This window comes from Myxocyprinus asiaticus, chromosome 38, assembly GCF_019703515.2.
Source record: "Myxocyprinus asiaticus isolate MX2 ecotype Aquarium Trade chromosome 38, UBuf_Myxa_2, whole genome shotgun sequence".
NCBI lineage: Eukaryota > Metazoa > Chordata > Actinopteri > Cypriniformes > Catostomidae > Myxocyprinus > Myxocyprinus asiaticus.
The window spans coordinates 24707951-24734274 of record NC_059381.1 but is presented as its reverse complement, the minus strand read 5'-3'; positions in this window follow the sequence as shown (position 1 = coordinate 24734274).

Below are 26324 nucleotides of genomic sequence, written 5' to 3'. Positions count from 1 at the left end.
CGGAGGAATCTTCCATGCTCCCGCCCACCGGCGGTAGAGCACAGGATGAGGTGGATGCTGAGATGGCAGCCACGCTTGCCCGGGCGGCTGCGAACATCGGGCTGAAGTGGAACCCTCCACCCTGCCCTGAGCATTCGTGGCTGGATGATTGGTTTCTGGGCTCGGAGCGTGACTCACGCCCGCACTCCACCCCGGATCCTTTCTTCCCGGAAGTGCACGAGGAGCTAACGAAGTCGTGGGAGGCACTTTTTTCTGCCCAAACACGCTTCGCGGGCTCGTCCACTCTAGCAACCAACCAAGGCTCCCTTCCAAGGCCTATAAGTTCTCTTCCTCTTTAATGACAAAGGCTTACAAGGCCGCGGGTCAGGCCGCTTCCGCCCTGCACGCCATGGCCATCCTACAGGTCCACCAGGCCAAGGCGCTGAAAGATCTGCATGAGGGTAGGAGGAGCGGCACCTGTGGCTCAACCTTGCGGAGATGCGTGATGCCGAGAAAGTCCGCTTTCTCGATGTGCCCATCTCCAAAGGGGGGCTTTTTGGCAACACCGTCGAGGATTTCACACATCAGTTCTCGACGGTGAGGAAGAAGACCGAGGTGATTAAGCACATCCGGCTCTGTCTGCTTCTCACCAGAGCTGTTCCCCTGCAGTGCCGGCCCCGGCTCCTGTACCATCGGAGCCTTTACGCCGGCCTCATAGAAAGAGATCCTCCTGTGGGATGTCGGCTCCACCTGCCCGTCAGCCAGCCCCCAAGAACACCAGATGGGCTTCGAGGCGGTCCTGATACAGGCAGCCCAGGGATGAGGCAACTACTTCTGACCGGTCTGGCCCGGGTGATCTCTCCAGCCCCACCATCGCCCATGAGCCAGCGCGTGGTGAGTATTCCACCTTAACCTTCAGTTGGCAGTATTGCTGGCCCTGAGGAGGCTTCGGCCATTGATTCAGGGCAAGCATGTGTTGGTCCGGACCAACAACACAGTGACCGTAGTGTACATAAACCGCCAAGGCAGCGTACGCTCGCGTCGCATGTCACAACTCGCCTGCTGCCTCCTCCTTTGGAGTCAGCAGATGTTGAAGTCTCTGTGAGCCACTCACCTCCCGGGTGTCCTCAACCATCTGTCACCAGTGAATGCCTGGAGTTCGGGCCGGCACACTCTCACGTGATCTTGAGACCCGGTTACGTGCCCAAAGTTCCCACCACTCCCTTTTGGGACCAAGTGGTGAACCTGCAAGCGCTCCCTTCAGAGGAGGAAGACCCGGCCTTGTTGTTGCCGTGTTCAGTTCACACCCTGCGCATCTATCTGGACCGCACGCAGAGCTTTAGATGCTCAGAGCAGCTCTTTGTCTGTTTTGGAGGGCAGCAGAAGGAGAAAGCTGTCTCCAAGCAGAGGCTGTCCCATTGGGAGACACCTTACCTAACTCGCTGGAAGGTCACGACGTGGTTGAGCGCTCGCTGCGAGGCATGCAGCTGCTTGCCCATGTCCACTCTTCCGTAACTTGTGACACGGTTCAGCACCTGCAGCATTTCCTATAGGAACCCCTAATATCACTACATCGACACAACGTCGAGTGAGTGACAGACAGGGAACGTCTTGGTTAATGATGTTCCCTGATGGAGGGAATGAGACATTGTGTCCCTCCTGCTGCGGAGCTGAACCAGCTGCTGACATGGCCAGGACTCTCTATCGGCTCCTCAGCATAAATCTGAATGAGTGGTGCACGCCATCTCCTTTTATACCCATATGTCCGGGGCGGAGAGTGGCATGCAAATTCCACTCGCCAATTCTCATTGGCCTTTGCTATTTTAAGCAAAGGTGATAGGGGCTCTCAAGATTGAACCCCTAGTGTCACTACATCGACACAATGACTCGTTCCCTCCATCAGGGAACAGAGGTTACATCAGTAACCAAGACATTTCTGATGACTGTCTGTCAAAAGCAGCAGAAGGAGGACTCTTTTAACTGCTGAATACATGAATTCATGGGTGTAAAGGCTGGATTACACTACCCAACTTCTAAAATCTGAAGAGATTCTAAAAATACTAGGTATCACTCACTTACCAACTACATAAATGGCTACAGAAAAAATGGGCAGCACATACCAAACGACACTACCCAACTGTTGAGTCAATCCGAACACAACAAACTCAAAAGGAGATGCATGACACAATCCTGGATGTACAAAATTGCTGCTATTGTTCTTTCAAGTTGAAAAAGAAATGGGCCAAACGCATTTGGGTATGGTACTGAGTGGGAAGATGTGGCCAGTATGGCCTTTAGAGACTGCAATGCCAGTTGGATGTGAGTGACTTTAAAAATTAGCTAATGATTGTTCGCCATCACCATTTCTTGATCTTTGTGGCCCCGCTCGATATCCATTGACTTTAGATTTGAGTCATGGGTAGGCTTGCCAACTTTCTATCAGTCAAATACGGGTCATTCCAGCTTTAAATACGGTACTTTTTTTCAGCGAGACTCCGGCATGAGATGCCGTACAATGGTTAAAACGTCCACCTAGAGCTTGTTTACATAGGAAAAAAATAGAAAAACAGTGCGGACAGATGCAAAAATTAGTTCGGTGTGAACAGCCCCTAATAAGCTTAAAATGAAAACCACTTTAATACAATGACTAGGAAGAACCAAATTTCTATAAATCTTTACTTTTTAAACCTTTTCCATTTTTAAAGCTCAAGACAAGTATGTGACTTAATATTATATCACAAAAAAAATGGCCTTACAGGATCACTGTCTCATTAAAAGTAACCATGCATTATAATTAGTGCTGTCAGTCGATTACAATTTTAATCGTGATTAATCACACATTTTTTAAGTGCTGAAATTTGACACTATATTTCTTTCCCTGTCAAAATTTATTTATTTACATCTTAGGAAAAAGAACAAACCATTATGTAACAATGTAATGCTTTATTAACATTTTCCAAACAAAGACTCCCACAGAATAAAGATAAAGAAAATATCAAACACGTTTAATTTACTCTGACTAAATCGAAATCTGAGTCTGTTACCATCATATACCATGTAATATTTTGTGAAATCTATCAACTGCCACTGGCCCAAAATCTGCTGACTGGAGCCAACAATCACAGACTCAGTGTATTAGTCCTGTAGTGCACCAGCTTTAACACTACATCTCAATGAACAGTTGCTATAAGTCTGTGTTGTTAATCATGCCATCAATGTGCAAACAGGATGAACAGGGTGTAGACAGTGTTAAACATTCGTCCACCTGCTTGTGCTTGTCTGCTGTTGTTTTGCAATGCAATTAGATATAGCGAGTCTCGTTTGAAGACTTCCTTTGCCTTAGTTGTAAGGCTTTTCAAAAAAGTATAATTAAAGTGACAACTCTAAGACAAGAAAATGGAGCCACTTTCTTGTATGCCTATTTGATGGGTGTTTAGAGATTGTTTGAAATGGCAAAAAAAAAAAAAAAATTACGCTTATCTTCATTATGCATTGAATATACAGTGGATAAGCACGTTCCATTCCTCTAATCTTCTACGCTAAATGCCTACAGATGTCAAACCCGTGTTCTTTGTTAAGAGTCCAGCGGTGTTGGTGAAGGCACCTTATACAGGGTTTCTACACTTTTTGACCAGTTAATTTCTATGAATATTAATATTTTATTCATTCCAATATTTTTTTATTATTATTATTATTATTTTTCACTTTTCCAGTCCTGGAAAAACAGTTTGAAAATTCCCTGTTTTTTAACTACAGTAAATATAGATAGAAAATCAGAGAAAACAAAGAATGATCAGTATGTTTTCTTTCTTTCACAGTATATTCTTGGGATGTCTTTTAGGTGCAGAGGATAACAGTGGGTTAGCCTCTTTTACAAACAGCACCTTCAAAGGAGAGGCTCCAACTTGATGGATGTGTCAAAGGTGGTGATAAATGAGCAGGTCACTTAAACCCTGTAAAGCCATTACTAAAGCTTTTACTGATGCAGCGGACCACCAGAGCTTAAAACACAAAACAAGCAGCCTACAGCAGTGTATATCTGCTCTTCTTCACAGCTAATGCCACAAAAAGCAAGATCTACAAAGTGCACCTCACCTGAGACCAAAGAGATAATATAAAATCTTACCAGATCCTCTCTTTCTATTAAGACCATGTCTACTACATGTAAAATAGTGTCTCATTACTTAGTAGTATCATGCATAACATAACAGACTTGATTTTTGAACTGTCAAGATAGGTGAAAGAGATTACCAGACTTTATAGTTTATCTCTAAAGGTGGAAAAACACCAGGGTCTTGAACACACTTGGTTACAGTTTGATTTAAGTCTCTTTCAGCAACCACTGTAGAACGTAGTCCAATATAGACAGTAGTGGAGTTGTAAAAATAATAATAAAGGTCTACATTATATTGTGTTAGGCCTGTACAAACAGGAATTCGGCAAATGCGTTATGATGTCCCGTTCGTTCACTGCAGTCTCGGCTTAGTAAAGCTACTAAAGAATGCTCTGGATGATGCGATAACAGAGCCGTACGTACTGATACAGCGGTCGTGTAAAGGAATTTAAACTGACAGACAAGAAAAAAGAGATATGGAGAATATTTACCTGTTAAGGGTGTTTTTTTCTTCTTATAGGCACATGTTCTCTGTCTTGTTGAGAAGTTTTAGACCGCGCTCTGATCGCGTGTTTGTTCTCGCGCTGTTTCTCCTTTCAAGTCATGTACTGCACTTGTTTTCTTTCAGTCTTTTTTAACGCTGTAGAATTACCCCGTATCGTCGTCCTTCGAATGCCTAGAAAACTAAAAGGAATAACCCATTCTGGTTTGAATGTCTTCGGTGTCTCGCAATGGAAGCAAGTGATTAGATAATAGAGCAAGCACATGTGTAATGTTGTCATTCGTGAGAGCTGTAATCATCCACGCGCAAGGGGGGGTTAAGGAGATGTTTGCCTGAATCACGTTCACGTTAACATGATTTAAAGGTGCACTCAGTAATTTCTTCCTCATTAAAAAAGTTGAACTCCTAAAGACATGAATTGTAATTTTTAAATATATGTAGGAAATCATGGCCACTCACGTTAAAATGAAGACTCCAGTCCTATCACTGACATTATAAAAGCCGCTTTATTCTACATGGAGAGGGTCCGCACATGGGGGCTGCCATCATTAATCACAAGATCAGCCGAATACTACTCGCTTAATCTCAGTAACTGTATTTGACAACTTCATTCACTGATTAAAGTAATCATGGCTGACTGTGAATACTCAATTCCTACAATGGCATCTGAAACTGAAAATGACTGATTTTAAAAGATGCTGCATCCAAGTCGTTAGGTGTCAGTGTAAATCCAAGATGACACAAAGACAAAAGTTACTGAGTGCAACTTTAAGTATGATCAAATCACTTACTAACCTTATCTGTGTAAAGTTTTATCCAATATTACAACTTCGTTGTCATGACAACATAATGCCAGTAAAACACTGATTTTATCACACTACAATCATGTTAACAAGTGCAGTGTTTACGTCTTGTGGCTGTACTTTTGAACAGTGAGAAGCTTAAAGGAATATTCCAGGTTAAAAACAAATTAAGCTCAATCGACAGCATTTGTGACATAAGTTTATTACTACAAAAAATTATTTTGACTTGTTCCTCTTTTTCTTTAAATAAAAAAAGCAAAAGCCGAGGTTACAGTGATGCACTTACAATGGAAGTTAATTTTTGAAGGGTTCAAAGACAGAAATGTGAATTTTATAATTTTATAAAATTACTTACATTAATTCTCCTGTTAAAACTTGTGTAATATTTGAGCTGTTAATTGTTTAAATCGTCATTTTTACAGTCATTTTATGGTTTGTTGACATTACATCATCATGGATATGAATTAGGAAATAGGAAATATTGGATATAACTTTACAAAGAAAAGGTTAGTAATTTTATCACACTAAAATCATGTTAACACACATATTGTTTACATCTTGTGGCTATATTTTTGAAACAGTGAGTATTTTAATGTTTACGGTTTGGCCCCATTCATTTCCATTTTAAGTGCCTCACTGTAACTCGGATTTTTACTTTTGTTTAATGAAAATGAGGGGCTAACCCTAACCCTAAATCAAAATAAATTTTTGTGGTTATCAACATTATGCCAAAAATGCTGTCGACTGAGATTAACTTGTATTGGACCCAGAATATTCCTTTCACTTCCATTGTTAGATTTTTAATAAATAAGGGACGAGTTGAAATTCTATTTTGTGGTAATCAAAATGATCCCACAAATACTGTCCATTTTGCTTAACTTGTATTGAATCTGGAACATTGCTTGAATCTTCATTTAGAAGATTACACTTATGTGTAAGGTGACGCATTTGTAAGTGCACAAAATGTCAGCTCATGTTTTTGTGGTGTAAATAAATATCAAACAATTGTTTTATCTAATAATCCGGGCACGTTTCATAAAATCCACTCTTGCAGCATCGTTGCATTCAGCGTGAGACAAACTAATCCAGAGAAATCCGCTCAGGGTATACGATTAAAATTCTCTTTCTTTTGGTTATGTAACTGTCTGCCCTGTGTCTACATAACTGATGAAAATCAATTGACTGAACCTCTGCCCACGGATGTTAAGCTGGATTTGGGGAGGAAGTAATCACACATTTCTATCCAGAATATCTGACTGCAGTATGATGCAAACATGTTTTTCTTCAAAACACTGTTGGAAAAAATGGTCTGTGCCCCTCTTGATAATGACATATTGCATGAGCAGAGACACCCTTCCAGTGAAATATAGCTAATGGAAACAGAGGCCAGAGATCAGAGAGGCAACACAAATACACCACTAATCTAACCCAATTATTCATTATGCCAAATAATACCTGCCTCGGAAAATATTGGATTCAAAATATCCTGAAAACAGATGAACAGTGTAAATAAAGATTTATCTTACCCATATGGCAATGATCCTTAACAGAGAGAACTTAAATTGAATAACCAATTTGCTTTGAAAAATTTTCTGTGGGAGTCAAACATTGTTGTAAGATAATCAAGCATTTCACCTTTGTGTCTGTGTTAGACCTTTATCTCAATGGGATACAAAGCACCTGAGGCTAAACAGTATGGACATAATGTCTCTACAATCCAGCTGCTGTAAAGGTGGCCCTATCCAAATGTATTTTTGGGAGAGACATCGTCTCTATTCTGGGGAAGAAATGCTGGTGGCTGACACCTGTGGTGAGGTGCTTGGAGCATTTTAGGCCATATGGGGTAAGGAGGTGTGGGAAGCAAAGCACAGTGTGTCACTAATTGCTGTGTTTTTTGCATCCAGCAGCGATATGTTGACACAGGGCTACGACACAAAGCCACAACACTGTTTCCAAAGCAACAGAACAAACTATTAAAAAAAAAAAAAAAAAAAAAAACACACACACAGAAAGAAAAGTTTTCCAAGGTGCCATTGATTGGCTGTTATAATAATAGTGCCATTTTTTATTTTTGTCTTGATAAGGAGAGAGGAATACAGGAACATGATCGTTTTTGGAAGGAAACAGAACAGTACTTTTACTGTATGTTTCCCAAATATACTGTAGTTTGGAATAAACCCTATGTGGTGATGGGGGCGTGGCCGAGCGGCGTTTGCAGAGAGCGAGGCCAGGGGAGACAGAACAGTAAGGACTGGCACCTGTGGGAAATCCCCTCTAACAGCTGTTTTGTGTTTGCAGTGGAGAGGGATAAAAAGGGCAATCCAGACTGTTGGAGGGGGAGAGAGACTTGCACGCAGCAGTGTGTTTATGTGTGTGATCAGTTTGTTGATGAAAAGCAGTATATGGGTTTTGTGTGAGACACTGAAAAGTGTGAGAAATAAAAGAGACTTATGTTGGAGTGTTCACCCGGCTCCCGCTTCCTCATTCCAAGAGAACTCAACAAAGTCACAGACCTTGACACAGTGGTATCGAAACCCAGGAATTTGGAGGAAGATACACCATCATGGAGTCCTCGCCCGAACTGATCAAGGCCCTTGCCAGCATCCACCAGAACCAACATCAGACTCTGCTTGAGCTGCACCAGGAGCAGGAGCAGCACTTCCAGACCATCCTGCAAGCTCAGGCGGATGATAGATAGGTGCTGGGGAGCTTGATACCCCAGGTGGGTTCTACGAACGCGACCCTAACCGCCACCCCTGCCATCTCCCACTTCATGCTTATGAAGATAGGACCGGAAGACAATCCAGAGGCATTCGTGGATTTGTTTGAGCAGGCGGCGGAAGCCTCAGGATGGCCAGAGACCCAGTGGGCGGTTCGTCAGAGTGGGTCCAGTGCAACCGTCTGGCGTCACTAGACCACGCGGTCCAACTGGCAGAAGACCATCTGGCAGCATATCCAGGGACCGACGAGCCCTCTTTTCTCTCTCTCTCTCTCTCTCTCTCTCTCTCTCTCTCTCTCTCTCTCTCCCCCTCCGGCAGTCTGTATTGCCCTTCTTATCCCTCTCCACATTCACTGCAAACACAAAACAGCTGTTAGAGGTGATTTCCCACAGGTGTCAATCCTTACTGTTCTGTCTCTCCCGGCCTTATTCTCTGCAAACGTCGCTCGGCCATGCCCCCATCACCACACCCCATGATTACAGTTTTGTTGCTTTTCGTCCATATCTGTGTAACAAATGGTAAAGAAGTTGTAAAATTGGCTATAACTTAACACATAAAAGGGTTGTACACATATCCTTTATGTCTTGTGGTTATACTTCAGAAAAAGAGAGTATATCACTTTCCATTCACTTCCATTGTAAGTGCCTCACTGGACCTCGATTTTTGCTTTTTTTCAAGAAAAAGACGAACGAGTCTAAATCATTTTTGTGGTAATCAACATTATGCCACAAATGCTTTCGACTGAGCTTAACTTGTATTGAACCCAGAACATTCATTTAAGGCTATATTAGAGAAAGCTCATGGTGGAAACCAGCATTGCTTCATCAAACCAGCATTTTTTACTAGCTGTTTATATTTGTGCCTCCATGACAGTGTGGTATTCTTCTGAATTTTGGTTCTTAACTAGTGGGTCACAACTTGAAAATGGATTTAAGGTCTGTTCTCATAAGTTCGTGGACAGCAGAGAAAAATCAAATCTAAATAAAAAATGCAACTAACCATTTCATTGTACATTGGTAGATAAGAAAATACATTAGGTTATTATCTTAAAAAAAGGATGGATTGTTGACATCAAAGACCATGCGTCTAATCCAACTTTGACAAATATATATATACATACAGTTGAAGTCAGAAGTTTACATACACTTAGGCTGAAGTCATTAAAACTAATTTTTTAACCACTCCACAGATTTCATATTAGCAAACTATAGTTTTGGCAAGTCTTTTAGGACATCTACTTTGTGAGTGACGCGAGTAATTTTTCCAACATTTTGTTTACAGACAGATTGTTTCACTTTTAATTGACTATATCACAATTCCAGTGGGTCAGAAGTTTACATTCACTAAGCTAATTGTGCTTTGAAGGAGCTTGGAAAATTCCAGAAAATGATGTCAAGCCTTCAGGCAATTAGCCAATTAGCTTCTGATAGGCTAATTGGAGTCAATTGGAGGTGTGCCTGTGGATGTATTTTAAGACCTACCTTCAAACTCAGTGCCTCTTTGCTTGACATCATGGGAAAATCAAAAGAATTCAGCCAAAAAAATTATGGACCTCCACAAGTCTGGTTCATCATTGGGAGCAATTTCCAAACACCAGAAGGTACCACGTTCATTTGTACAACGATAGTATGCAAGTATAAACACCATGGGACCATGCAGCCCATGCATACCACTCAGGAAGGAGATGCATTCTGTCTCCTAGAAATGAATGTAGTTTGGTGCAAAAAGTGCAAATCAATCCCAGAACAACAACAAAGGACCATGTGAAGATGCTGGAGGAAACAGGTAGACAAGTATCTATATCCACAGTAAAGTGAGTCTATATCGACATAACCTGAAAGGCTGCTCAGCAAGGAAGAAGCCAGTGCTCCAAAACTGCCATAAAAAAGCCAGAGTACAGTTTGCAAGTGCACATGGGGACAAAGATCTTACTTTTTGGAGAAATGTCCTCTGGTCTGATGAATTTGTATTTATTTTATTTTTATTTATTTTTTGCTTTTTGGCCATAATGACCATCGTTATGTTTGGAGGAAAAAGGGTGAGGCTTGCAAGCCGAAGAACACCATCCCAGCCGTGAAGCATGGGGGTGGCAGCATCATGTTGTGGGGGTGCTTTGCTGCAGGAGGGACTGGTGCACTTCACAAAATAGATGGCATCAAGAGGAAGGAAATGTATGTGGATATAGTGAAGCAACATCTCAAGACATCAGCCATGAAGTTAAAGCTTGGTCGCAAATGGGTCTTCCAAATGTACAATGACCCCAAGCAAACCTCCAAAGTTGTGGCAAAATGGCATAAGGAAAACAAAATCAAGGTCTTTGTTGCCATGTTTTGTTTTATGATTGTGCCATTCTGTTATGACCTACAGTTGAATATGAATCCCATAAGAAATAAAAGAAATGTGTTTTGCCTGCTCACTCATGTTTTCTTTAAAAATGGCACATATATTACCAATTCTCCAAGGGTATGCAAACTATGAGCACAACTGTATATATATATATATATATATATATATATATATATCAGAATCAGAATCAGAATGAGCTTTATTGCCAAGTATGCTTACACATACAAGGAATTTGTCTTGGTGACAGGAGCTTCCAGTACACAATAATACAAAACAGCAACAAGACTTTAAAAAATATTTAAAAAAGATTAATAAAAAAATAAATATTGAAAATAAAATAAAGTATATATAGAATACACAATAGACTAATATATATATATATATATATATATATATATATATATATATATATATACACACACACACACACACACACACACACACACATACACATACACACACACATACGTAGTGCAAATCTAAATACATACAAATTGGTTATATACAGTGCAAGGGAATGTAATGGCAGAAGAGGATGGATGTGTTGGATAATATAAAAGGACTAAGCTGTATATTGCACATGCTCAATGGGGCAGTTTTAACTGTTCATGAGATGGAGAGCCTGAGGGAAAAAACTGTTCCTGTGCCAGACGGTTCTGGCGCTCAGAGCTCTGAAGTGTCGGCCAGAAGGCAACAGTTCAAAAAGGGCAGGGTGAGTGGGGTCCAGAGTGATTTTTCCAGCCTGTCTGGAAGTGTATAGTTCTTGAAGGGAGGGCAGGGGGCAACCAATAATCCTCTCAGCAGTCCGAACTGTCCAAAATGTCCTTTGTAGTCTTCTGATATCTGATTTTGTAGCTGAACCAAACCAGTTGAAGTGCAGAGGACAGACTCAATAACTGCTGAGTAAAACTGTATCAGCAGTGCCTGTGGCAGGTTGGAATTCTTCAAGTGGTGAAGGAAGTACAACCTCTGCTGGGCCTTTTTCACAATGGAGTCAATGTGTGTCTCCCACTTCAGGTCCTGTGAGATGGTAGTGCCCAGGAACCTGAATGACTCCACTGCTGCCACAGTGCTGTTTAGAATGGTGAGGGGGGACAGTGTTGGGGTGTTCCACAATCATCTCCACCGTTTTGAGCGTGTTAAGCTCAAGGTTGTTTTTTACTGCACCAGACAACCAGCTGTTTCAACTCTCTTCTGCATGAAGACTCAACGTCATCTCGGATGAGGCCGATGACAGTGGTGTTGTCTGCAAACTTCAGGAGCTTGACAGAGGGGTCCTTGGTGATGCAGTCGTTGGTGTAGAGGGAGAAGAGTAGTGGGGAGAGCACACATCCCTGGGGGGCACCAGTGCTGATTGTACAGGTGCTGGAAGTGAATTTCCCCTGTCTCACAAGCTGCTGCCTGTCCGTCAGAAAGCTGGTAATCCATTGACAGATAGACGTGGGAACAGAGAGTTGGTGTAATTTAGTCTGGAGAATAGCTGGGATGATGGTGTTGAAAGCTGAACTGAATTCCACAAAAAGGATCCTTGCATATGTCCCTGGTCTGTCCAGATGTTGCAGGATATGATGCAATCCCATGTTGACTGCATCATCCACAGACCTGTTTGCTCGATAAGCAAATTGAAGGGGATCTAGAAAGGGTCCAGTAATGTCCTTCAGGTGGGCCAACACCAGTCTCTCAAATGACTTCATAAGCACAGACGTCAGAGCGACGGGTCTGTAGTCATTAAGTTGTGTGAATTTTGGTTTCTTTGGAACAGGAATGATGACTGAGCGTTTGAAGCAGAAGGGAACTTCACACTGCTCCAGTGATCTATTGAAAATCATTGTGAAGATGGGGGCCAGCTGGTTAGCACAGGATTTAAGGCATGCAGGTGAAACGCCATCTGGGCCTTGTGCTTTCCTTATCTTTTGTTTTCGAAAGCCACGGCACACATCATCTTCACAGGTCTTAAGTGCAGTTTGAGTAGCAGGAGGGGGAGGAAGGGGTTGCAGGAGGTGTTGGTGTTTGTGTGAATTGAAGGTCAGAGCGGGTGTGGGGTGTGAGACTGGGCCTTTCAAATCTACAGTAGAACACATTCAGGTTGCCAGTTGTTCAGTAGCAGTAGTTGCCAGTAGAACACATCAGCCAGTTGTTGGTCCACCACAGGGTTGTGGGTAGGAGTCCTGTAATTTGCAATTTGTTTCATGCCACTCCACAATGATGCAGGGTCGTTAGCTGAAAACTTGTTTTTCAGCTTCTCAGAATATCTTCTTTTAGCCACTCTGATATCCTTATTCAGTGTGTTCCTGGCCTGATTGTACATGACTTTATCCCCACCTCTGTAAGCATCCTCTTTGGCCTGACAAAGCTGCCTGAGTTCTGCTGTAAACCATGGTTTGTCGTTGTTAAACATTAAATAAGTCCTAGTAGGGATGCACATATCCTCACAGAAACTGATATATGATGTAACAGTATTTGTGAGCTCATCCAGATTGGTGTCTGCAGCCTCAAAAACACTCCAATCAGTGCAGTCAAAGCAGGCTTTTAGTTCCAGCTTTGCTTCATTGGTCCATCTCTTTACAGACCTTGCTACAGGCTTAGCAGATTTTAGTTTCTATCTGTAGTTTGGAAGAAGATGAACCAGACAGTGATCAGAGAGTCCCAAAGCTGCTCTAGGGACAGAGCGATATGCATGCTTTATTGTTGTGTAGCAGTGATCCAGTATATTTCTGTCTCTGGTGGGGCATGTAAGTCCGGATATTGTTGTTCCGTGTGTGTGATCTGATCAGCCAGCTGCTGCAGCGCGGCATTCAAACATGTAAACACTCACCATAATAAACGATGAGAACTCCCGCGGCGAGTAGAAAGGCTTACAGTTAATAAAGAACGCTTCCAAATTTGGACAGCAAATCTTCTTTAACATTGTTACATCTGTACACCAACTTTCATTTATGTAAAAGCATGTTCCACCGCCTCTCGTTTTCCCTCATTAACTCCACAATGCGATCCGCTTTGAACAGCTGGAAGCCCAGAGGATGTAACGCGCTGTCCAGATTGGCTTCACTCAGCCAGGTTTCTGTGAAGCACAAGGCAGAGTTTGAAAAGACCATGTTTGTGCGGGTGAGGAGATGTAGTTCGTCCGTTTTGTTAGGCAGAGAACGGAGATTCGCTAGATGAATACTCGGCAGCACTGTTCGAAATCCGCGCTGACGGAGCTTGACCAGCGCGCCTGCTCGTCTCCCTCGCCTGCGTCTCTTGAACAACACAGCCATGCCTCCAACTAAAATGTCCAGCAAAATGTCTGAATATTCAAAAACCGGGAAAAGATTGTCTGGTGTTTGCTGTCGAATGTCGAATGACCAATTGCAGCATGTGCCAGCCAGACTTCACTTCAATCTACTAAGAAAGACTTCACAGAGGATGAATTGATGCAAAAACAAAGACATGGGATTCTTCATGAGCCTCTGTCTGAAGCATGGGCTCAGGATGGAATTCACCAAAATTACCTGCCATAAGTTTCCAGCCAGACTGCGATGCTCCTAACTGAATGATCCCTATATCAAATTGGTCAAAGGAGAGACAACACTCTCCTAAGAAAAAAAAAAAACTACATAGAAAATAAATTAACCACTAACAAAAGCCTTCGTCGGCCAAAATCAAAGGACAATGCCTCAACGTGTATTTCCTCAGTTAATTCGGGTTGACTTCAAGGATTTTAACACTAAAACTTTTGTTCATACAAAATCATTTTGTTCAACCACTAACCCACAACACTTACTTAGTTTACCAATTTTAACCACTAATAGTTCTAAACATAAATAACTAATATTGGCATTTTATTATTCATTTTCTTTTATACCATAATTTCTTGCACAGCTGCTTTGAAACAACACCTGTTGTGAAAAGCGCTATACAAATAAATTTCACTTGACTTGACCATTTATACCTGGTAATATGTGTCTCTTTTGACCAACTGTGTTCGGATTTCGAGAAGAGAGTCTCTGAATTAATGACTGCATACATCAGTCATCACATTCAGCTGGCTCCACACTAGCAGACTCAGAACAACTCGATTTGGGAGGGGGGTGTCACACTTAGTGACTGTTTTCGCTGATTTTGCCCTCCTAGTCAGTGGCCTGTCACACTTACCAATTAAAAAAATGGAGGGAAGGTGTCACACTTAACAACTGCCTTTGACTTTCCTCAACGCTTCACTGTCACGCCCCCATTTTCATAGCCAATCAACCTGAAGCTTTTGAATACACAGGTATTCTTCAATATTACTCCAAGAGTGTGCAGCATCTGTTATGTTTGGTTGTTTGTTAAAGACATGTCCAATTGAGAACGCATAGCAAAACTTGTACAAACTTGTAAGGTATGCATATTTATCCATAATGTTATATAAATGTAGACTACAATATAGTATTTATATAATATAAAGCTGTATACGAATATAAAGCTTATGTTTAAGTTATATAAAATAATATTAGACCCAAGTATTAAATGTAAAAGGTTTTATACATTTATAGTCACGTTGTGCAAAGATCTGGGCAGCAGAATTTTTTTTCTTTTAATAGTCTGTCATGATATGACATATTAGATATGTCATACAAACATTCTTGTTGACTACAGAGAGCAATAAGCTTCTCATCCAAATGCAGGTTCGGTCGGCTTTTGCAAGGTTATATTTTAAAACTGGAACTGGATATTCTGAAACTGGAAAATTTACTTGAAAATTTTTATTTTTATCTGTCATTAGTTGCTTTTGCATTATTTTTGCATTAAAAAGTACCTGTTCTCACAGACACAGAGCTCTCTCTCTCTTCCTGTGTCTTTTCTGCCGCAATACTAAAGAAGTGATCGTGAAGATGGAGTGGAGCGGTGATAATTCCACCTGAGCAGAGAGCGCTTTTTTGAAGATTCCACTCCGCTATCTCAGGCCCCTCAGTGCCGCTCGCTCAACCCAGAATGCGCTTTGTAATATGCTGGTTCGGGAATCTGCAAAATAAGCAATAGGCCTGAGGTTATGGAGCTCAAACATTGTTTTAGTGAAGTTGCAAACCTTATAGCCTAAATAAATGCATAGTACAAATCAAAGTTAAGAACGAGGAAATCGAAAGGGAGCGTGGAGAGACCATGAGAATTAGCAAATATTCCTTTTGGAATCGTACACGTCACATTGCCAGAGAGCACGAGGATGTGCTACGTTTGAAACGAACTGCAGACTGGGAGCAGTCTGGGTCACTTGGTAGAAGCTAGTCAAATTAGGCAGAAACTAACATGGACAGGTTTAGTGACATGCCCCCATCCTCAATCCACGTGTAACTGAATGCTCTGTTGCACAGTGACCCGCATAACTGATGAATGAACAGAAAGGGTTAATAGGCCGGCACATTAGAGCTGCCAACAGTGGATTGATATTTCCCCTTGAGATGCAACTCACCTGAAAAGCTGTTTTTGATGTTATTGTTTTGTTCACCTTTATCTCTTTCATGCTACATAATCAATGCCTTTTGTGGGGTACAAAGGCCAGATCTGTTGACTGGACAGGTTTTTCTACTACAGCATTGAAAGAGCTTATTAAAATTTCCTCTCCTGTCTCGCCGTGATTGTGAGATAATGGAGAAACTGAAAGCATTAATTCTGTCGTACTGGATTTGTGACAGTGGGTTATCCACTATTCATTCATATTACAAGTCACAAAGTTTAAGAGAACTCCTCTCAGTTTTTGAAGTACCGTAAATTACACATGCAGAGCAGTTAAGTGTTTCCAATAAGCCATTCTATTGTGCTTTTAAAAGGTCCTTAATTAAAGTTGCAGTGTGTAGCATCTGATTTTTCTCCTCTGTATGCCAGAATTAGCTCAAACATTAGCTTAACACAGTATCTTTACCATGCACAACACTACAAAAGCAATAAAAGCTCTCTCATCCTTGTTAATCCAAATATTTGTCCTAACCAGCCGTGACAAGCAGTAGTTGGTCACTTGGTTTCTCTATCTGCGCCGTTGCACTGGGTAACCCCAGACACAGTGAAATCTCATTGGTCCAAAATCCCACTCCACATAACAGAAGCCTACTTTATATTATCTCTTGGTGAAGAAGCTCTAAAATACCTGGAGAAAGCTATCTGTTAGCATTCCCATTCATTTAAATGGCATCTGCTTAGCTAGCGCAAGGTTCCCTAAAATTGCCCAATCTGAAGGCTGACATCTTTGCTCATGGGCACTCAGTTCCGGGATCAGCTCTCATGTGACTCATCACTTGTTAATGTCAGCAGATAGGGGAAAATAGAAGTCCATTTGACACTTTTAAGATCTGTTACTGGAAAAAAGATATACTATAATGTAATGAAATAATTGTGATTCAATTATATTTAATACAGCTACATTTGAATGGCTGTCAATGGAAGAAACATGCATTTTTGCAATCACAAGCATCTACCAGCGGGGGCTAATGGTGACCTGCTAACTGGCCAATTCCCTAGTGTGGACAGACAAATTGCTTATTGCTTGAAACTTAGCGTGTTGGACACTGTGTAACAGTTTTGATGTGATTTCCATTCTCTTCAAAACCAGGTTAGAGCTTCCACTTCACCTGTATGATGGGCCATAGGTGCAGAAAATACACTTCAGAAGAGACGATACACTTCATTAAATTGATCAGTTTGATGAACTGTTAAATTCTTCATCTTGTGTTGATGTGTTTCTTTCTGAAACAGGAAGTTGGGGAGGGACGTATCAAAGGGTTTGTCCCTATTATTTTTTTAAATAGCAAATAATCTTTAATTTATGTCACAGTCATATTTTGTTATTTGCTATTGCTAGTTGATAGCAAGTGGTATTGGGAAAGGGGTCATTCTCATTCTGGAGATAAAAAAAAAAAAAAAATGGTATACACCCTTTCAAACAAGATAAGTTATGAATATTTTTGGTCCATTTTTACAGAAAGACAAATACTACAAATTTTAGCTCTCTGCTAAAGGTTAATTTTGTTAGTGCTTAGGAGTACTAGCATATAGATAGCCTCAAAGCTAAAAATCATAAGCTACAAACTACAATTTTGAACTAGCTTGAACTAGCCTTTGGTTCTATCCACTTAGATTAAAAATTACAACAATCTGTAGTCTGTTATTGGTACCGTTTTAACAAATCTCTCTAAATACAGTAAATGCTTATATTGTATACTGTATATCCACAGCATATATCAAGTGTAACTCATCTTCAACCAACTTATGCAGGGTGCACATATCTTCAAATCAAAATGGTTGTTTTGTAGCTTATAGCTAGCCTCAGAACTCAATGCTTGTGCATTGCATCCAAATAGCAACACACCTAAAGGTCTAAACTTCAAAAATACAGACTGTTGCAACCACATAGTTATGAGGTTTAAGCTAGATCTTGTAATTTCCGTAGTCTTTAAATTCCCTAAAGGTTTTTTTTTTCTTACACTCATCAGTAGGCTATTCAAATGTCAGCAACAGAGAGGGCAAACACTTCTTCCTTATATGTGAACTCATAAAAGACTCCATTAGCTAAATTTAGTTCAAAATTTTGCAACCATGAGAAGAGCTTTGAAATGAAGGTCAATGAAAGATCAAAAAGAGAAAGTCAGTCAGCTTCATATTTGCAGTAGCTGATAGCAACACAGTTGTTTTGACAACATTGTTTTAAATGCTCTATAATGATAGTATAGAAGGGAACTTGACTCGGTTTTACAGAAGGCTTCTGTGAATGACAAGCAGACACGAGTGCATCATAAGCAGTTCTTTGAAAGTCATTACCATTTTACGTTAATCTGTGTTTGTCTGACCATGTTCAGTTATCCATATAAAACACCATGTGTGTTCATTATTTGTATTCATATACAGTGTGAAATATAGCTGTAATATGATCAAGAGGTAAATTAAATACTGATAGTTCATTATGAGGAAATCCACTGAGGCAGAACAGAATCTTACCATATTTAGACAAATCTCATCAAATCTCATTTCATATTGGCACGCATAATGCCCCTTTATCGTTTGTATAGTTAAAGTTTGTCAGAACTTGATATTTATTGAAGCAAAGTTGTAAAATGATATCCAGAAAATCCAAATTAAATGCTTTAAATTATTTTATGATGCCAAAAACACCTTATGTAAAAGTTTTAGATTTGCACTAGACTAAACATTTTTAAACACTTTTTGGATTTTCAGGTCTGAAAAATAGAAGGGTGAACTTCGATAGAGATGAAGGGGGACCACAGCAAATATTATCTTGCGTTCCTATTTGCTCCAACAGCAAAAGAAAAAATTACTCTTTCGTTTCCACAACTTTCCAAAAGAGGGGAAAATGTAGAAAGAAATGGAGTACAGCAGTCAAAAGAGAGAAAAATGGAAAAATGGACGCCATGCAAGGAGCAGACGTGTGAGCGACGAGCTCTGCGCACTTTGCTGAATTTTTGATTATTCTCATGTTATAATCTGGTGAAATTTGATACACCCAGTTACACATTTGTCCTTTGTTGCAAAACATGGCAAAGAAGTCAAAATATTCGGGCTCTGGAGATATTAAAAGACACTTACGTGTTCAGGATGAAAGCCCCGACAGGCCTACAGACCGGGGAATCGATTTGGATGGCGCGGTGGGAGAGGAGATCCAGCGTCAGTTGTCCAACATGTCGATGATGTTGACGAAGATTCTTGCTGACTTGGAGGATCTCGCTGTAATACGTCGATCGACCACGGCGATGGAAATAAAATTCTCTGAACTAGGTACAAGAGTGTCTGATGTTGAAAAACGAATCAATTTTCTGGAATCTTCGGAGAGGGAATCATCCGCTAATCCGCCCGCGACCAAAGTTGATTTGGAACATCTCCTTGAAAAGCTTGAAGATCTTGAAAATAGAAACCGCATGAATAACGTTCGAATTGTTGGAATTCCTGAGCATGAGGAGGGCAGAGATATGGTGAAATTCCTGGACGAGCTCTTCCCGAGTTTGCTTGACATAACAGGCCACAAGCTGGAAATCGAGCGAGCTCACAGATCTGCTGAAGGAGACAGGCCCCGACCGATTCTGGCCAGATTTCTGAAATCATCCAATAAAGATCTTGTGTTGCGCCAGGCGAGGAGCAAAGGGAAGCTTTCTTGGAAGAACCATAATGTTTTCTTGTTCCCAGACTTTGCGAGTTGGACAAGAGAGAAATGCGATCGGTTCAAGGAATGTAAGAAACTCTTACATCAGAAAAAGATCTCGTTTGCTCTGATGTTTCCTGCCAAACTGAGAATAGAAACGAAAAACGGTCGCAAAGTATTCACATGTCCAAATCTGGCAATGTCTTTTATGGAAACAATGGCTGAGTAAACCATTGGATGTTTCTCATGTGAGTGGGCCTGACTCGCTGTACCTATCTCTTGAGGAAGCTGGGTGAAATTTTGGGTTTTTTGCGTTGGCTCCGCCGTGCGGCTGGAGCTTGTTTTATGAATAACACTTTTCCTTAAAGAAACTTTTGCACTGATGGAAGATTACATTTGCATTGATGTTCCCAGCCAGTTTGAGAGTGGACACTACGGATGACCGCAAAATATTTACATGCTCACACAAAGGATGTCTTTTATAAAGCTGACGGATTATGTAAGTCATGGTATATACTTTTATGCAGCCTCCGAGTGAATTGACTCAATCATCCGGGGAACTGGGATGCCGGTTTTGTTTCTTTTTGTATTGGTTCCGCCTAGCGGCTGGAGCTTGTTCTGTTGAATAACACTCCTTTGGAACAGCTGTGGATTAATCTGTTCGTTCTTCGTGCTTATTCCTCCTGCTGGCTGTAGTTTGTTTTGAATTTTTTTTTTTTTTTTACGGGACATTTGAATGATTACGTCATCCGCTGAACTCATAACAGCCGGCTCACGGAACATTCGTTTGTCTGTCCGAGGAATCTGAACGGTTTTATATCAGCTGGAATTTGTTTTGTGGAAGATCACATCCTTGAGACAGTTTTGTGAATGAATCTGCACATTTTTTTGTGCTCATTCTTCGTAATAACTGGGTTTATTTCACAAAGTATTTTCTGTTATGTAATTTTGCCTCACAAATTTGTGAGGCAAAATTGAGCAATCCGATGGCAAAGTTGTTGTGGGGGCTCCTGGGCGTTCATGGACCTTTGGAGTTTAGAGGGATTGTCGCCGGTTGGCGCTGTCGTGCGCGGTTAATGCGCACGTTTTTTTTTAATTTTTTTCGAGCGATGTCAGCAGGTGGGCTTCATTACATTTATCGATGATTGGGAAGGTTAATGTTATTAAAATGAATTGTATTCCAAAATTCAACTACCTGCTTCAGTCTTTCCCTGTAGATGTCCCCCTCTCTTATTTCAAGCAATTTGATAGCATAGCGAAGTCCTTTATTTGGAATGGTAAGCGCCCCAGGTTAAATTTCAATAAGTTACATAGGCCAATTGACAGAGGAGGGCTAGGCCTACCCAAGATTTTGTTTTATTATTATGCGTTCGGTCTTAGACATTTGGCTCATTGGTCGCTTCCACCTGAGAGGGCCCCTCCCTGGTTTTGTATTGAAAAGGAAGTTCTTGCCCCTATCTCGCCACTGCATAGCCTTTCAATTAAACTAGCCGGAGAGGTTAAGTCGCATCCCGTTATTTTGCATTTGCACTCGATATGGACAAAAGTGTCCAGAGTGTTTAATTCTGATATTTATTTAAATGTTGCCTCGAGCATATGGCTGAACCCTAAACTATGTATTAATAAGTCCCCTTTTTGTTGGTCAGATTGGATTGTGAGGGGGGTTAATGCCCTTGGTGACCTATATGAGGGTGGAGTATTGAGATCTTTTGAAAATTTGGTTCAACATTTTGGCATTCCCAGATCTCAGTTTTATAAGTATTTACAGCTTCGCCACCTACTCTGCACTATTTCTGGGAGTGGCACGCACCCCCCTAAGGTGGCAGGTGCTTTGGGAGAGGTGATTGCTGCTTTTGGAAAAGGCCATGAAGCATCAGTGTATTACTCCCTACTAATTCAGAGTCTGGGGGATGGAGCCTTGACTTCTCTCAAGAGAGTATGGGAAAAAGATTTGAATTTGGTATTGGAGGATGGAGTGTGGATTAAGATTCTTAAAAATGTCAAGTCTGTATCAAGAGATGCAAGGGTTCGCCTTATGCAATTTAAGATTTTACATAGATTTTATTGGACCCCCCTCTAGATTATATAGGCTTGGTCTTAAAGACACACCCACTTGCTGGCGATGCCAGTCAGAAGTTGGAGACACTACCCATGTCTTTTGGGGGTGTGTTAAGATCCAGGAGTTTTGGTTGAGGTTTCAGAGGTATTTGTGCGACATTTTGAACACTCAGGTTTTGCTTTGTCCCAGACTCTGTATTTTGGGTGATGGAGCGGTCATGCATTTAGGGAACAATCATATAAAAAACTGGGTTATGACCAGTCTCATGATCGGCAGGCAAGTAATTTTAAGGGGTTGGAAGTCAAATGGAGCACCCTCTTTTTCGGAGTGGTGTGTGGAAATGGGGAGGGTAGCTGCATTTGAAGAGGCGGTAAGTAGAAGGCTGGGGTTGAGGGACTTATTTGTTAAAAAATGGGGCAAATATTTAGTTTTTGGGGGGGAATCTCGGGGAGGGGATGTGGAGAGTGTAGTTTAATCATGTATGTTTATTATTTTATTTATTTGTATATATATATATGTGTGTGTATGTGTGTATATGTATATATATGTATATATATATATATATATATATATATATATATATATATATATATATGTGTGTGTATATATATATATATATATATATATATATATATGTGTGTGTATATATTTTATTTTATGTAAGTGTATGTATATGTATCTGTGTATGTATGTATATGTATGTGTGTGTGTGTATATATATATATATATATATATATATATATATATATATATATATATATATATATATTTCTATATATTTATTTTATTTTTTTGGATTGTGTGTGTGTTATGTGGGACCACAGGGGTGTTCGTTAGGGGTCAGGGTGGGATTGTATTAGTAGGGTTTAAATGTAAAATGTTGATTCATTATATATGTGTTGACTTTTTTTCACTGTCATAGCACATGAATCAATAAAATGTTAATTACAAAAAACAAAAAAAAAAGAAGAGAGAAAAATTACAAGTATACTGTCTCAGCAGCTGTCCATTGCAGCAGTGGTGACTAGTTGGAATGTGTGTGTGTGTGTGTGTGTGTGTGTGTGTGTGTGGGCAGGTTTAAGTGGTTTACGAGAACTTTTGTTTAGGTTACAAACTGGTAATTACAAGGGTATTATGCTATACATGTGGTTTATGAGGACATTTCTAGTGTCCCCATAATTCAAATTGCTTAAAAAAACATACTAAACGCTGTTTTTTTGAAAATGTAAAAATGCAGAACATTTTTCGTGAGGGTTAGGTTTAGGGGTAGGGTTATGGTTAGGGGATAGAATCTATAGTTCGTACAGTATAAACATTATTATGTCTGTGGAGAGTCCTCATAATGATAGCTGCACCAACATGTGTGTGTGTGTGTGTGTGTGTGTGTGTGTGTGTGTTTGTTTTTTAATTAATGCCAGAGTAACATAACACAAACTGTAGTAATATAAATGTACATTAAATAATTAAATAAAATTAAAATAAACAAAAAGATTTGCTAGATTTACCCTTCTAAAATAAGGCAGATATGCGGCATCACAGTCTTTGAAAAGGGTCCATTTCACAACTTTTTTCTTTTAAACCAAACTTCTGCATAATGCTTTATTTTGGGCGAGGTATGTTTAGCAAGCACAGCTGGTTATCCTCTCTCTCTCTCTCTCTCTCTCTCTCTCTCTCTCTCTCTCTCTCTCTCTCTTTCCAACTTACTCATCCTCTCAGTCACATCCACACGGTCTTTTGCTCCTTCCTGGATCTGTCTCAGACCTGTGTTTGCTCATCTCATGCTCGGATCTGTCTTAGACCTGTATTTGCTCATCTTATGCTCTGTTTACTGTGGAGCCCATTGAGAAGGCCTCTGTAGCAGAGGTCAGACTACAGTGTGTATGTGTGTGGGTGTGTGTATGTGTGTGTGTGTGTGTTCACCCATACATACATTCACCCAGTGTTATTTCCGTTAATGGAAACTAAATGCTCAGTAGCATTTCCTCCATTTCTGCAATTAAACACACATTTTATATATATATATATATATATATATATATATATATATATATATATATATATATATATATATATATTATTTATTTATTTATTTATTTATTTTTTTACAGTACTTTCCCCCTACCTCTTTATTTGATATTAGCACTATATGGCTGGTTTCCAAGTTGTCACTCTGTTGTTATGTTTTTTTTTTTTTTTTTTTTTTTATTCTATTGTAAAGCTACCTTGAGTTATGGGAAAGGCAAAAAATGACCACAAATTAATTTTAGATTTAGTTTTCGATACACAATATATTTCTATATTTGAAACATTTACAACCCATGTTCATTAAACCTGAATATGCCATATTTAAATTGCATCAGTTAATGCATTAACTTTAGCAACCCTGAAATACTAAAACTAAAAAATAAGTATAAAAAAAATTAAAACTACACTCACTGAGCACTTTATTAGGAACACTATTGTCCTAAAAGGTTCCTGACGTGGTCTTCTGCTTTTGTAACTCATCCGCCACAAGGTGCGACGTGTTGTGCATTCTGAGATGATATTCTGCTCAATACAAGTATACAAAGTGGTTATTTGAGTTACCATAGCCTTTCTGTCAGCTCGAAACAGTCTGGTCATTCTCTGTTGACCTTTCTCATCAACAAGGCGTTTCTGTTCACAGAACTGCCGCTCACTGGATGTTTTTTTGTTTTTGGCACCATTCTGAGTAAACTCTAGTTTTGTGTGAAAAATCTGCCCATCTGGCACCAACAATCATGCCACGGTCAAAATCACCTAGATACATTTTTTTTTCCCATTCTTATGGTTGATGTGAACATTAACTGAAGCTCCTGAACCGTATCTGCATGCTTTTATGCATTGCACTGCTGCCACACGATTGGCTGATTAGATAATCGCATAAAAAAGTAGGTGTACAGGTGTTCCTAATAAAGTGCTCAGTGAGTGTAAATCACTAAAAAAAATATAACAGTCATAGAGTAAAAATAAATAAATAAAATAAATTAAAAAAAATGTTTTTTAACTTAATTTAATTTTTAAAAAATGTAATTAAAATAAATATATACATTTAAATAAATAAAACTAAATGAAAGGACAAATTCAAAATAAAATAGAATTAAAAACTAAATTCAAAACCACAAGAACCCTGATACATCCACCACACTTTGACAGGACATGCTGCAGTGCTCTGGATAGTGCAGGTAAGGCTATGACATGCAGGATAAATTGATTTATTCCACTAAGCTAACACGTTTTGCACAAAGAAGAGATTATTTCTTGACAATCCTCTGCCATAAAGGTTAGCTAAAGAAATGTGCTTTGGGAGGGTTTGTTGAGTGCGTTGTATCTACAAGAGTGGATCCTGCAACATTAACACTGTTATTTAAAGTGACCTTTGTGCAAAGATGCAGTATGTGACATTTTGAGTTCTGTATCACAACATTTCCTCAGAGACAATGGTAAGAAGAGAACCTCATTAATGTTGCACAGGACATTATGGCTTTTTTTTTTTTTTTTTTTTTTTAGTTTAGAAAGTGATACACTTACAGTGACAGTGAATATCAGTTGAGAGATACAGTTTTGCAGTCACTGTCATTAATGCTGACTCTATTGTATTGATTTGGGTTCTCTAACATCCAGTCGCTTAACAAACACACAGTACTGTGTTATTACAGGTTTTTGCCTATGGATATATTAACAATAAAAGAATCCAAGAAACAATAACTGAATTGACTGTAGCAATGGGTCAATTACAAATAAAACTATTTGAAAAGGAAATAAATATTTAATCTATTTTTAAACACATTTTTAAAAGCTCTTAGAAAGGTAATTGCTGTAAATAAAAGCCTTAACTAACCTTTTCTGATATTTTTAAGAAACTCACCATGACATCATGAGGGTCTGCAGGGGTCAACTTTGTGAAATAATTTACTGTTTTATTGTTTTCTTGCCACATGACCACAAAATGGGTTCCTGCATGTTGGGTACACCACATTACCTTTGATTTGGCGGACAAAAGTTTCTAAAGTATAAATAATATGGTTTTAATAAATTAATAAATCAGAAAAAACATAATTGAACATAAATGTTAACGTTAAATTGTTAGCATTAAACAATACACTGTAAAAAGCGAAAATGTGAATTGTTAACTGGACCTGACCCTCGAGAATCACTTACATCGATGTGACATTTTTAGTGGAATGTAAATGTGCTTCCACTGTAAGCAATGCATGCATGCTACCAAAGTAGTTATGGAGATTCATCAGGTCTTGTTGAGGATCTATATTTGAATCAAATGTCTGGCAACTCAGGATTTCTATTTGGCTGATCTTCAGGACTGATGACACAGTCATCAATGAACTCCTACTAATCGCCTCTGAAGTTCTCATGATCATGAGCCGTCTGTGGGTTGCTGGCAAATCTGTAGACCTCCATGTACATGATGTTCCCTTAGTGACATCTGTACATGAGTTAAATTGACTCATAAAGTAGTAGTTAATCCAAAAATTATGTTTTCATGTACTCACCCTGATTGTTCTGAACCCGTATGACTTTCTTTCTTTCGTGGAACGCAAAAGGAAATGTTAGGCAGAATGACCATAACTCCTGTAAAAAAAAACACCTCACTGGCCCAATGACGGAATCCAGTAGAGTTGTGAAGGTATCTGCGCATTCATCTTTTCTGCCGCGTGTGGTTAA